The sequence below is a fragment of the Hyperolius riggenbachi genome, chromosome 6, assembly GCF_040937935.1.
Source record: "Hyperolius riggenbachi isolate aHypRig1 chromosome 6, aHypRig1.pri, whole genome shotgun sequence".
NCBI lineage: Eukaryota > Metazoa > Chordata > Amphibia > Anura > Hyperoliidae > Hyperolius > Hyperolius riggenbachi.
In genome coordinates, this window is record NC_090651.1 from 1,124,532 (window position 1) to 1,140,756 (window position 16,225).

Below are 16,225 nucleotides of genomic sequence, written 5' to 3' on the forward strand. Positions count from 1 at the left end.
GTCCAATCACTGATCTCTATAAATACTGACCTATCACTGATCTCTATACATCACACACTGACCTATCACTGATCTCTATACACACTGACCTATCACTGATCTCTATACACACTGACCTGTCACTGATCTCTATACACACTGACCTATCACTGATCTCTATACATCACACACTGACCTATCACTGATCTCTATACATCACACACTGACCTATCACTGATCTCTATACACACTGACCTATCACTGATCTCTATACATCACACACTGACCTATCACTGATCTCTATACACCACACACTGACCTATCACTGATCTCTATACATCACACACTGACCTATCACTGATCTCTATATAATGTGTGATAATATAATAATAATGTGAACATTTGTATAGCGCTTTTCTCCTGTCGGACTCAAAGCGCTCAAGAGCTGCAGCCACTGGGGCGCGCTCAGCAGGCCACCCTGCAGTGTTAGGGAGTCTTGCCTTGAACTCCTTACTGAATAGGTACTTGACCTAGCCAGGATTCGAACCCTGGTCTCCCATGTTCAAGGCAGTGCCCTTAACCAGTACACTATCCAGCCACTGCTATACATCTATACACTGCTATACATCACACACTGACCAATCACTGATTTCTATACATCACACACTGACCAATCACTGATCTCTATACATCACACACTGACCTATCACTGATCTCTATACATCACACACTGACCTATCACTGATCTCTATACACCACACACTGACCTATCACTGATCTCTATACATCACACTGACCTATCACTGATCTCTATACATCACACACTGACCTATCACTGATCTCTATACATCACACTGACCTATCACTGATTTCTATACATCACACACTGACCAATCACTGATCTCTATACATCACACACTGACCTATCACTGATCTCTATACACCACACACTGACCTATCACTGATCTCTATACATCACACTGACCAATCACTGATTTCTATACATCACATACTGACCTATCACTGATCTCTATACATCACACACTGACCAATCACTGATCTCTATACATCACACACTGACCTATCACTGATCTCTATACATCACACACTGACCAATCACTGATCTCTATACATCACACTGACCTATCACTGATCTCAATACATCACACACTGACCTATCACTGCTCTCTATACATCACACACTGACCTATCACTGATCTCTATACATCACACACTGACCTATCACTGATCTCTATACATCACACTGACCTATCACTGATCTCTATACATCACACACTGACCTATCACTGATCTCTATACATCACACACTGACCTATCACTGATCTCAATACATCACACACTGACCTATCACTGATCTCTATACACACTGACCTATCACTGATCTCTATACATCACACACTGACCTATCACTGATCTCTATACACACTGACCTATCACTGATCTCTATACATCACACACTGACCTATCACTGATCTTTATGCATCACACACTGACCTATCACTGATCTCTATACACACTGACCTATCACTGATCTCTATACATTACACTGACCTATCACTGATCTCTGTACATCACACACTGACCTATCACTGATCTCTATACATCACACACTGACCTATCACTGATCTCTATACATCACACTGACCTATCACTGATCTCTGTACATCACACACTGACCTATCACTGATCTCTACACACCACACACTGACCTATCACTGATCTCTATACATCACACACTGACCTATCACTGACCTCTATACACACTGACCTATCACTGATCTCTATACACACTGACCTATCACTGATCTCTATACACACTGACCTATCACTGATCTCTATACATCACACTGACCTATCACTGATCTCTATACACACTGACCTATCACTGATCTCTATATACCACAATGACCTATCACTGATCTCTATACATCACACACTGACCTATCACTGATCTCTATACATCACACACTGACCTATCACTGACCTCTATACATCACACACTGACCTATCACTGATCTCTATACATCACACACTGACCTATCACTGATCTCTATACACACTGACCTATCACTGATCTCAATACACCACACACTGACCTATCACTGATCTCTATACACACTGACCTATCACTGATCTCTATACATCACACACTGACCTATCACTGATCTCTATACACACTGACCTATCACTGATCTCTATACACACTGACCTATCACTGATCTCTATACACACTGACCTATCACTGATCTCTATACATCACACACTGACCTATCACTGATCTCTATACACACTGACCTATCACTGATCTCTATACATCACACTGACCTATCACTGATCTCTATACACCACACTGACCTATCACTGATCTCTATACATCACACACTGTCCAATCACTGATCTCTATACATCACACACTGACCTATCACTGATCTCTATACATCACACACTGACCTATCACTGATCTCTATACATCACACACTGACCTATCACTGACCTCTATACATCACACACTGACATATCACTGATCTCTATACACACTGACCTATCACTGATCTCTATACATCACACACTGACCTATCACTGATCTCTATACATCACACACTGACATATCACTGATCTCTATACACACTGACCTATCACTGATCTCTATACACACTGACCTATCACTGATCTCTATACATCACACACTGACCTATCACTGATCTCTATACACACTGACCTATCACTGATCTCTATACACCACACTGACCTATCACTGATCTCTATACACACTGACCTATCACAGATCTCTATACATCACACACTGACCCATCACTGATCTCTATACATCACAAACTGACCTATCACTGATCTCTATACACACTGACAAATCACTGATCTCTATACACACTCTCCTATCACTGATCTCTATACACACTGACCTATCACTGATCTCTATACATCACACACTGACCTATCACTGATCTCTATACATCACACACTGACCTATCACTGATCTCTATACATCACACTGACCTATTACTGATCTCTATACATCACACACTGACCTATCACTGATCTCTATACACACTGACCTATCACTGATCTCTATACATCACACACTGACCTATCACTGATCTCTATACACACTGACCTATCACTGATCTCTATACATCACACACTGACCTATTACTGATCTCTATATACAGTGACCTATCACTGATCTCTATACACCACACTGACCTATCACTGATCTCTATACATCACACACTGTCCAATCACTGATCTCTATACATACTGACCTATTACTGATCTCTATACATCACACACTGACCTATCACTGATCTCTATACACCACACACTGACCTATCACTGATCTCTATACACACTGACCTATCACTGATCTCTATACACACTGACCTATCACTGATCTCTATACACACTGACCTATCACTGATCTCTATACACCACACACTGACCTATCACTGATCTCTATACATCACACTGACCTATCACTGATCTCTATACACACTGTCCTATCACTGATCTCTATACACACTGACCTATCACTGATCTCTATACATCACACACTGACCTATTACTGATCTCTATATACACTGACCTATCACTGATCTCTATACACCACACTGACCTATCACTGATCTCTATACATCACACACTGTCCAATCACTGATCTCTATAAATACTGACCTATCACTGATCTCTATACATCACACACTGACCTATCACTGATCTCTATACACACTGACCTATCACTGATCTCTATACACACTGACCTGTCACTGATCTCTATACACACTGACCTATCACTGATCTCTATACACCACACACTGACCTATCACTGATCTCTATACATCAAACTGACCTATCACTGATCTCTATACACACTGACCTATCACTGATCTCTATACACACTGACCTATCACTGATCTCTATACATCACACACTGACCTATCACTGATCTCTATACACACTGACCTATCACTGATCTCTATACACCACACTGACCTATCACTGATCTCTATACATCACACACTGTCCAATCACTGATCTCTATAAATACTGACCTATCACTGATCTCTATACATCACACACTGACCTATCACTGATCTCTATACACACTGACCTATCACTGATCTCTATACACACTGACCTGTCACTGATCTCTATACACACTGACCTATCACTGATCTCTATACACCACACACTGACCTATCACTGATCTCTATACATCAAACTGTCCTATCACTGATCTCTATACACACTGACCTATCACTGATCTCTATACACACTGACCTATCACTGATCTCTATACATCACACACTGACCTATCACTGATCTCTATACACACTGACCTATCACTGATCTCTATACACACTGACCTATCACTGATCTCTATACATCACACACTGACCTATCACTGATCTCTATACACCACACTGACCTAACACTGATCTCTATACATCACACTGATGTATCACTGATCTCTATACATCACACACTGACCTATCACTAATCTCTATACATCATACACTGACCAATCACTGATCTCTATACATCACACACTGACCTATCACTGATCTCTATACATCACACACTGACCTATCACTAATCTCTATACATCACACACTGACCTATCACTGATCTCTATACATACTGACCTATCACTGATCTCTATACGTCACACACTAACCTATCACTGATCTCTATACATCACACACTGACCTATCACTGATCTCTATACACCACACATTGACCTATCACTGATCTCTATACACACTGGCCAATCACTGCTCTCTACACATCACACACTGACCTATCACTGATCTCTATACATCACACTGACCTATCACTGATCTCTATACATCACACACTGACCTATCACTGATCTCTATACATCACACAATGACCTATCACTGATCTCTATACATCACACACTGACCTATCACTGATCTCTATACATCACACACTGACCTATCACTGATCTCTATACATCACACAATGACCTATCACTGATCTCTATACATCACACACTGACCTATCACTGATCTCTATACATCACACACTGACCTATCGCTGATCTCCATACATCACACACTGACCTATCACTGATCTCTATACACACTGACCTATCACTGATCTCTATACATCACACACTGACCTATCACTGATCTCTATACATCACACACTGAACTATCACTAATCTCTATACACCACACACTGACCTATCACTGATCTCTATACACCACACTGACCTATCACTGATCTCTATACACACTGACCTATCACTGATCTCTATACATCACACACTGACCTATCACTGATTTTTATACATACTGACCTATCACTGATCTATATACATCACACACTGACCTATCACTGATCTCTATACACACTGACCTATCACTGATCTCTATACATCACACACTGACCTATCACTGATCTCTATACACACTGATCTCTATACATCACACACTGACCTCTATACATCACACAATGACCTATCACTGATCTCTATACATCACACACTGACCTATCACTGATCTCTATACATCACACACTGACCTATCACTGATCTCAATACACACTGACCTATCACTGATCTCTATACATCACACACTGACCTATCACTGATCTCTATACACACTGACCTATCACTGATCTCTATACACACTGACCTATCACTGATCTCTATACACCACACACTGACCTATCACTGATCTCTATACATCACACACTGACTTATCACTGATCTCTATACACACTGACCTATCACTGATCTCTATACACACTGACCTATCACTGATCTCTATACACCACACACTGACCTATCACTGATCTCTATACATCACACACTGACTTATCACTGATCTCTATACACACTGACCTATCACTGATCTCTATACACACTGACCTATCACTGATCTCTATACATTACACACTGACCTATCACTGATCTCTATACATCACACACTGACCTATCACTGATCTCTATACATCACACACTGACCTATCACTGATCTCTCTACATCACACACTGACCTATCACTGATCTCTATACACACTGACCTATCACTGATCTCTATACACCACACTGACCTATCACTGATCTCTATACATCACACACTGACCTATCACTGATCTCTATACATCACACACTGACCTATCACTGATCTCTATACACACTGACCTATCACTGATCTCTATACACACTGACCTATCACTGATCTCTATACACACTGACCTATCACTGATCTCTATACATCACACACTGACCTATCACTGATCTCTATACATCACACACTGACCTATCACTGATCTCTATACACCACACACTGACCTATCACTGATCTCTATACATCACACACTGACCTATTACTGATCTCTATACATCACACACTGACCTATCACTGATCCCTATACATCACACACTGACCTATCACTGATCTCTATACACACTGACCTATCACTGATCTCTATACACACTGACCTATCACTGATCTCTATACATCACACACTGACTTATCACTGATCTCTATGCACACTGACCTATCACTGATCTCTATACACACTGACCTATCACTGATCTCTATACATCACACACTGACCTATCACTGATCTCTATACATCACACACTGACCTATCACTGATCTCTATACATCACACTGACCTATCACTGATCTCTATACACCACACACTGACCTATCACTGATTTCTATACATCACACACTGACTTATCACTGATCTCTATGCACACTGACCTATCACTGATCTCTATACACACTGACCTATCACTGATCTCAATACACCACACACTGACCTATCACTGATCTCAATACACCACACACTGACCTATCACTGATCTCAATACACCACACACTGACCAATCATTGATCTCTATACATCACACACTGACCTATCACTGATCTCTATACATCACACACTGACCTATCACTGATCTCTATACATCACACACTGACCTATCACTGATCTCTATACACACTGACCTATCACTGATCTCTATACATCACACACTGACCTATCACTGATCTCTATACATCACACACTGACCTATCACTGATCTCTATACATCACACACTGACCTATCACTGATCTTTATACGTCACACACTGACCTATCACTGATCTCTATACACACTGACCAATCACTGATCTCTATACATCACACACTGACCTATCACTGATCTCTATACATCACACTGACCTATCACTGATCTCTATACATCACACACTGACCTATCGCTGATCTCTATACATACTGACCTATCACTGATCTCTATACATCACACACTGACCTATCACTGATCTCTATACATCACACACTGACCTATCACTGATCTCTATACACACTGACCTATCACTGATCTCTATACATCACACACTGACCTATCACTGATCTCTATACACACTGACCTATCACTGATCTCTATACATCACACACTGACCTATCACTGACTCTATACACACTGACCTATCACTGATCTCTATACATCACACACTGACCTATCACTGATCTCTATACATCACACACTGACCTATCACTGATCTCTATACACACTGACCTATCACTGATCTCTATACATCACACACTGACCTATCACTGACTCTATACACACTGACCTATCACTGATCTCTATACATCACACACTGACCTATCACTGACCTCTATACATCACACACTGACCTATCACTGATCTCTATACACACTGACCTATCACTGATCTCTATACATCACACACTGACCTATCACTGATCTCTATACACACTGACCTATCACTGATCTCTATACATAACACACTGACCTATCACTGACTCTATACACACTGACCTATCACTGATCTCTATACATCACACACTGACTTATCACTGATCTCTATACACACTGACCTATCACTGATCTCTATACACCACACTGACCTATCACTGATCTTTATGCATCACACACTGACCTATCACTGATCTCTATACATCACACACTGACCTATCACTGATCTCTATACATCACACACTGACCTATCACTGATCTCTATACACACTGACCTATCACTGATCTCTATACACACTGACCTATCACTGATCTCTATACATCACACACTGACCTATCACTGATCTCTATACATCACACACTGACCTATCACTGATCTCTATACATCACACACTGGGCTATCACTGATCTCTATACACACTGACCTATCACTGATCTCTATACACCACACTGACCTATCACTGATCTCTATACACACTGACCTATCACTGGTCTCAATACACACTGACCTATCACTTATCTCTACACACTGACCTATCACTGATCTCTATACATCACACACTGACCTATCACTGATCTCTATACACACTGACTTATCACTGATCTCTATACATCACACTGACCTATCACTGATCTCTATACACCACACTGACCTATCACTGATCTCTATACATCACACACTGTCCAATCACTGATCTCTATACATCACACACTGACCTATCACTGATCTCTATACATCGCACACTGACCAATCACTGATCTCTATACATCACACACTGACCTATCACTGATCTCTATACATCACACACTGACCTATCACTAATCTCTATACATCACACACTGACCTATCACTGATCTCTATACACACTGACCTATCACTGATCTCTATACATCACACACTGACCTATCACTGATCTCTATACACACTGACCTATCACTGATCTCTATACACCACACACTGACCTATCACTGATCTCTATACACACTGACCTATCACTGATCTCTATACATCACACACTGACCTATCACTGATCTCTATACACACTGACCTATCACTGATCTCTATACACCACACTGACCTATCACTGATCTCTATACACACTGACCTATCACTGATCTCTATACATCACACACTGACCTATCACTGATCTCTATACATCACACACTGACCTATCACTGATCTCTATACACACTGACCTATCACTGATCTCTATACACACTGACCTATCACTGATCTCTATACATCACACACTGACCAATCACTGATCTCTATACATCACACTGACCTATCACTGATCTCTATACAATACACACTGACCAATCACTGATCTCTATACACACTGACCTATCACTGATCTCTATACATCACACACTGACCTATCACTGGTCTCTATACACACTGACCTATCACTGATCTCTACACATCACACACTGACCTATCACTGATCTCTATACACACTGACCTATCACTGATCTCTATACATCACACACTGACCTATTACTGATCTCTATATACAGTAACCTATCACTGATCTCTATACACCACACTGACCTATCACTGATCTCTATACATCACACACTGTCCAATCACTGATCTCTATACATACTGACCTATTACTGATCTCTATACATCACACACTGACCTATCACTGATCTCTATACACCACACACTGACCTATCACTGATCTCTATACACACTGACCTATCACTGATCTCTATACACACTGACCTATTACTGATCTCTATACATCACACACTGACCTATTACTGATCTCTATATACACTGACCTATCACTGATCTCTATACACCACACTGACCTATCACTGATCTCTATACACACTGACCTATCACTGATCTCTATACACACTGACCTATCACTGATCTCTATACACCACACACTGACCTATCACTGATCTCTATACATCACACTGACCTATCACTGATCTCTATACACACTGACATATCACTGATCTCTATACACACTGACCTATCACTGATCTCTATACACACTGACCTATCACTGATCTCTATACATCACACACTGACCTATCACTGATCTCTATACACCACACAGACCTATCACTGATCTCTATACATCACACACTGTCCAATCACTGATCTCTATAAATACTGACCTATCACTGATCTCTATACATCACACTGACCTATCACTGATCTCTATACACCACACTGACCTATCACTGATCTCTATACATCACACACGGACCTATCACTGATCTCTATACATCACACACTGACCTATCACTGATCTCTATACATCACACTGACCTATCACTGATCTCTATACACACTGACCTATCACTGATCTCTATACATCACACACTGACCTATCACTGATCTCTATACACACTGACCTATCACTGATCTCTATACATCACTGACCTATCACTGATCTCTATACACTACACACTGACCTATCACTGATCTCTATACATCACACACTGACCTATCACTGATCTGTATACACCACACACTGACCTATCACTGATCTCTATACATCACACTGACCTATCACTGATCTCTATACATCACACTGATGTATCACTGATCTCTATACATCACACACTGACCTATCACTAATCTCTATACATCATACACTGACCAATCACTGATCTCTATACATCACACACTGACCTATCACTAATCTCTATACATCACACACTGACCTATCACTGATCTCTATACATCACACACTGACCTATCACTGACCTCTATACATCACACACTGACCTATCACTAATCTCTATACATCACACACTGACCTATCACTGATCTCTATACATCACACACTGACCTATCACTGATCTCTATACATCACACACTGACCTATCACTGACCTCTATACACACTGACCTATCACTGATCTCTATACATCACACACTGACCTCTATACATCACACAATGACCTATCACTGATCTCTATACATCACACACTGACCTATCACTGATCTCTATACATCACACTGACCTATCACTGATCTCTATACATCACACACTGACCTATCACGGATCTCTATACATCACACACTGACCTATCACTGATCTCTATACAATACACACTGACCAATCACTGATCTCTATACACACTGACCTATCACAGATCTCTATACATCACACACTGACCTATCACTGATCTCTATACACACTGACCTATCACTGATTTCTATACACACTGATCTATCACTGATCTCTATACACACTGACCTATCACTGATCTCTATACACACTGACCAATCACTGATCTCTATACACACTGACCAATCACTGATCTCTATACACACTACACACTGACCTATCACTGATCTCTATACACACTGACCTATCACTGATCTCTATACACACTGACCTATCACTGATCTCTATACATCACACACTGACCTATCACTGATCTCTATACACACTGACCTATCACTGATCTCTATACACCACACTCTGACCTATCACTGATTTCTATACACACTGACCTATCACTGATCTCTATACATCACACACTGACCTATCAGTGATTTCTATACACACTGACCTATCACTGATCTCTATACACACTGACCTATCACTGATCTCTATACACACTGACCTATCACTGATCTCTATACATCACACACTGACCTATCACTGATCTCTATACATCACACACTGACCTATAACTGATCTCTATACACACTGACCTATCACTGATCTCTATACACACTGACCTATCACTGGTCTCTATACATTACACTGACCTATCACTGATCTCTGTACATCACACACTGACCTATCACTGATCTCTATACATCACACACTGACCTATCACTGATCTCTATACATCACACTGACCTATCACTGATCTCTACACACCACACACTGACCTATCACTGATCTCTGTACATCACACACTGACCTATCACTGACCTCTATACACACTGACCTATCACTGATCTCTATACACACTGACCTATCACTGATCTCTATACACACTGACCTATCACTGATCTCTATACATCACACTGACCTATCACTGATCTCTATACACACTGACCTATCACTGATCTCTATATACCACAATGACCTATCACTGATCTCTATACATCACACACTGACCTATCACTGATCTCTATACATCACACACTGACCTATCACTGACCTCTATACATCACACACTGACCTATCACTGATCTCTATACATCACACACTGACCTATCACTGATCTCTATACATCACACACTGGGCTATCACTGATCTCTATACACACTGACCTATCACTGATCTCTATACATCACACACTGACCAATCACTGATCTCTATACATCACACACTGACCTATCACTGATCTCAATACATCACACACTGACCTATCACTGATCTCTATACACACTGACCTATCACTGATCTCTATACATCACACACTGACCTATCACTGATCTCTATACACACTGACCTATCACTGATCTCTATACATCACACTGACCTATCACTGATCTCTATACACCACACTGACCTATCACTGATCTCTATACATCACACACTGTCCAATCACTGATCTCTATACATCACACACTGACCTATCACTGATCTCTATACATCACACACTGACCTATCACTGATCTCTATACATCACACACTGACCTATCACTGATCTCTATAAACCACACACTGACCTATCACTGATCTCTATACACACTGACCTATCACTGATCTCTATACATCACACACTGACCTATCACTGATCTCTATACACACTGACCTATCACTGATCTCTATACACCACACTGACCTATCACTGATCTCTATACACACTGACCTATCACAGATCTCTATACATCACACACTGACCCATCACTGATCTCTATACATCACAAACTGACCTATCACTGATCTCTATACACACTGACAAATCACTGATCTCTATACACACTGACCTATCACTGATCTCTATACACACTGACCTATCACTGATCTCTATACATCACACACTGACCTATCACTGATCTCTATACATCACACTGACCTATTACTGATCTCTATACATCACAAACTGACCTATCACTGATCTCTATACACACTGACCTATCACTGATCTCTATACATCACACACTGACCTATCACTGATCTCTATACACACTGACCTATCACTGATCTCTATACATCACACACTGACCTATTACTGATCTCTATATACAGTGACCTATCACTGATCTCTATACACCACACTGACCTATCACTGATCTCTATACATCACACACTGTCCAATCACTGATCTCTATACATACTGACCTATTACTGATCTCTATACATCACACACTGACCTATCACTGATCTCTATACACCACACACTGACCTATCACTGATCTCTATACACACTGACTTATCACTGATCTCTATACACACTGACCTATCACTGATCTCTATACACACTGACCTATCACTGATCTCTATACACCACACACTGACCTATCACTGATCTCTATACATCACACTGACCTATCACTGATCTCTATACACACTGTCCTATCACTGATCTCTATACACACTGACCTATCACTGATCTCTATACATCACACACTGACCTATTACTGATCTCTATATACACTGACCTATCACTGATCTCTATACACCACACTGACCTATCACTGATCTCTATACATCACACACTGTCCAATCACTGATCTCTATAAATACTGACCTATCACTGATCTCTATACATCACACACTGACCTATCACTGATCTCTATACACACTGACCTATCACTGATCTCTATACACACTGACCTGTCACTGATCTCTATACACACTGACCTATCACTGATCTCTATACATCACACACTGACCTATCACTGATCTCTATACATCACACACTGACCTATCACTGATCTCTATACACACTGACCTATCACTGATCTCTATACATCACACACTGACCTATCACTGATCTCTATACACCACACACTGACCTATCACTGATCTCTATACATCACACACTGACCTATCACTGATCTCTATATAATGTGTGATAATATAATAATAATGTGAACATTTGTATAGCGCTTTTCTCCTGTCGGACTCAAAGCGCTCAAGAGCTGCAGCCACTGGGGCGCGCTCAGCAGGCCACCCTGCAGTGTTAGGGAGTCTTGCCTTGAACTCCTTACTGAATAGGTACTTGACCTAGCCAGGATTCGAACCCTGGTCTCCCATGTTCAAGGCAGTGCCCTTAACCAGTACACTATCCAGCCACTGCTATACATCTATACACTGCTATACATCACACACTGACCAATCACTGATTTCTATACATCACACACTGACCAATCACTGATCTCTATACATCACACACTGACCTATCACTGATCTCTATACATCACACACTGACCTATCACTGATCTCTATACACCACACACTGACCTATCACTGATCTCTATACATCACACTGACCTATCACTGATCTCTATACATCACACACTGACCTATCACTGATCTCTATACATCACACTGACCTATCACTGATTTCTATACATCACACACTGACCAATCACTGATCTCTATACATCACACACTGACCTATCACTGATCTCTATACACCACACACTGACCTATCACTGATCTCTATACATCACACTGACCAATCACTGATTTCTATACATCACATACTGACCTATCACTGATCTCTATACATCACACACTGACCAATCACTGATCTCTATACATCACACACTGACCTATCACTGATCTCTATACATCACACACTGACCAATCACTGATCTCTATACATCACACTGACCTATCACTGATCTCAATACATCACACACTGACCTATCACTGCTCTCTATACATCACACACTGACCTATCACTGATCTCTATACATCACACACTGACCTATCACTGATCTCTATACATCACACTGACCTATCACTGATCTCTATACATCACACACTGACCTATCACTGATCTCTATACATCACACACTGACCTATCACTGATCTCAATACATCACACACTGACCTATCACTGATCTCTATACACACTGACCTATCACTGATCTCTATACATCACACACTGACCTATCACTGATCTCTATACACACTGACCTATCACTGATCTCTATACATCACACACTGACCTATCACTGATCTTTATGCATCACACACTGACCTATCACTGATCTCTATACACACTGACCTATCACTGATCTCTATACATTACACTGACCTATCACTGATCTCTGTACATCACACACTGACCTATCACTGATCTCTATACATCACACACTGACCTATCACTGATCTCTATACATCACACTGACCTATCACTGATCTCTGTACATCACACACTGACCTATCACTGATCTCTACACACCACACACTGACCTATCACTGATCTCTATACATCACACACTGACCTATCACTGACCTCTATACACACTGACCTATCACTGATCTCTATACACACTGACCTATCACTGATCTCTATACACACTGACCTATCACTGATCTCTATACATCACACTGACCTATCACTGATCTCTATACACACTGACCTATCACTGATCTCTATATACCACAATGACCTATCACTGATCTCTATACATCACACACTGACCTATCACTGATCTCTATACATCACACACTGACCTATCACTGACCTCTATACATCACACACTGACCTATCACTGATCTCTATACATCACACACTGACCTATCACTGATCTCTATACACACTGACCTATCACTGATCTCAATACACCACACACTGACCTATCACTGATCTCTATACACACTGACCTATCACTGATCTCTATACATCACACACTGACCTATCACTGATCTCTATACACACTGACCTATCACTGATCTCTATACACACTGACCTATCACTGATCTCTATACACACTGACCTATCACTGATCTCTATACATCACACACTGACCTATCACTGATCTCTATACACACTGACCTATCACTGATCTCTATACATCACACTGACCTATCACTGATCTCTATACACCACACTGACCTATCACTGATCTCTATACATCACACACTGTCCAATCACTGATCTCTATACATCACACACTGACCTATCACTGATCTCTATACATCACACACTGACCTATCACTGATCTCTATACATCACACACTGACCTATCACTGACCTCTATACATCACACACTGACATATCACTGATCTCTATACACACTGACCTATCACTGATCTCTATACATCACACACTTACCTATCACTGATCTCTATACATCACACACTGACATATCACTGATCTCTATACACACTGACCTATCACTGATCTCTATACACACTGACCTATCACTGATCTCTATACATCACACACTGACCTATCACTGATCTCTATACACACTGACCTATCACTGATCTCTATACACCACACTGACCTATCACTGATCTCTATACACACTGACCTATCAC

The 16,225-nt window shown here is 40.8% G+C and overlaps 1 protein-coding gene across 1 annotated transcript in view; it reads right to left on the reverse strand.

The window, feature by feature from the left end:
- CLCN6 (chloride voltage-gated channel 6) overlaps positions 1 to 16,225 on the reverse strand; it is a 282,298-nt gene that overhangs the window by 76,476 nt on the left and 189,597 nt on the right. The gene's annotated exons all lie outside the window — the stretch shown is intronic.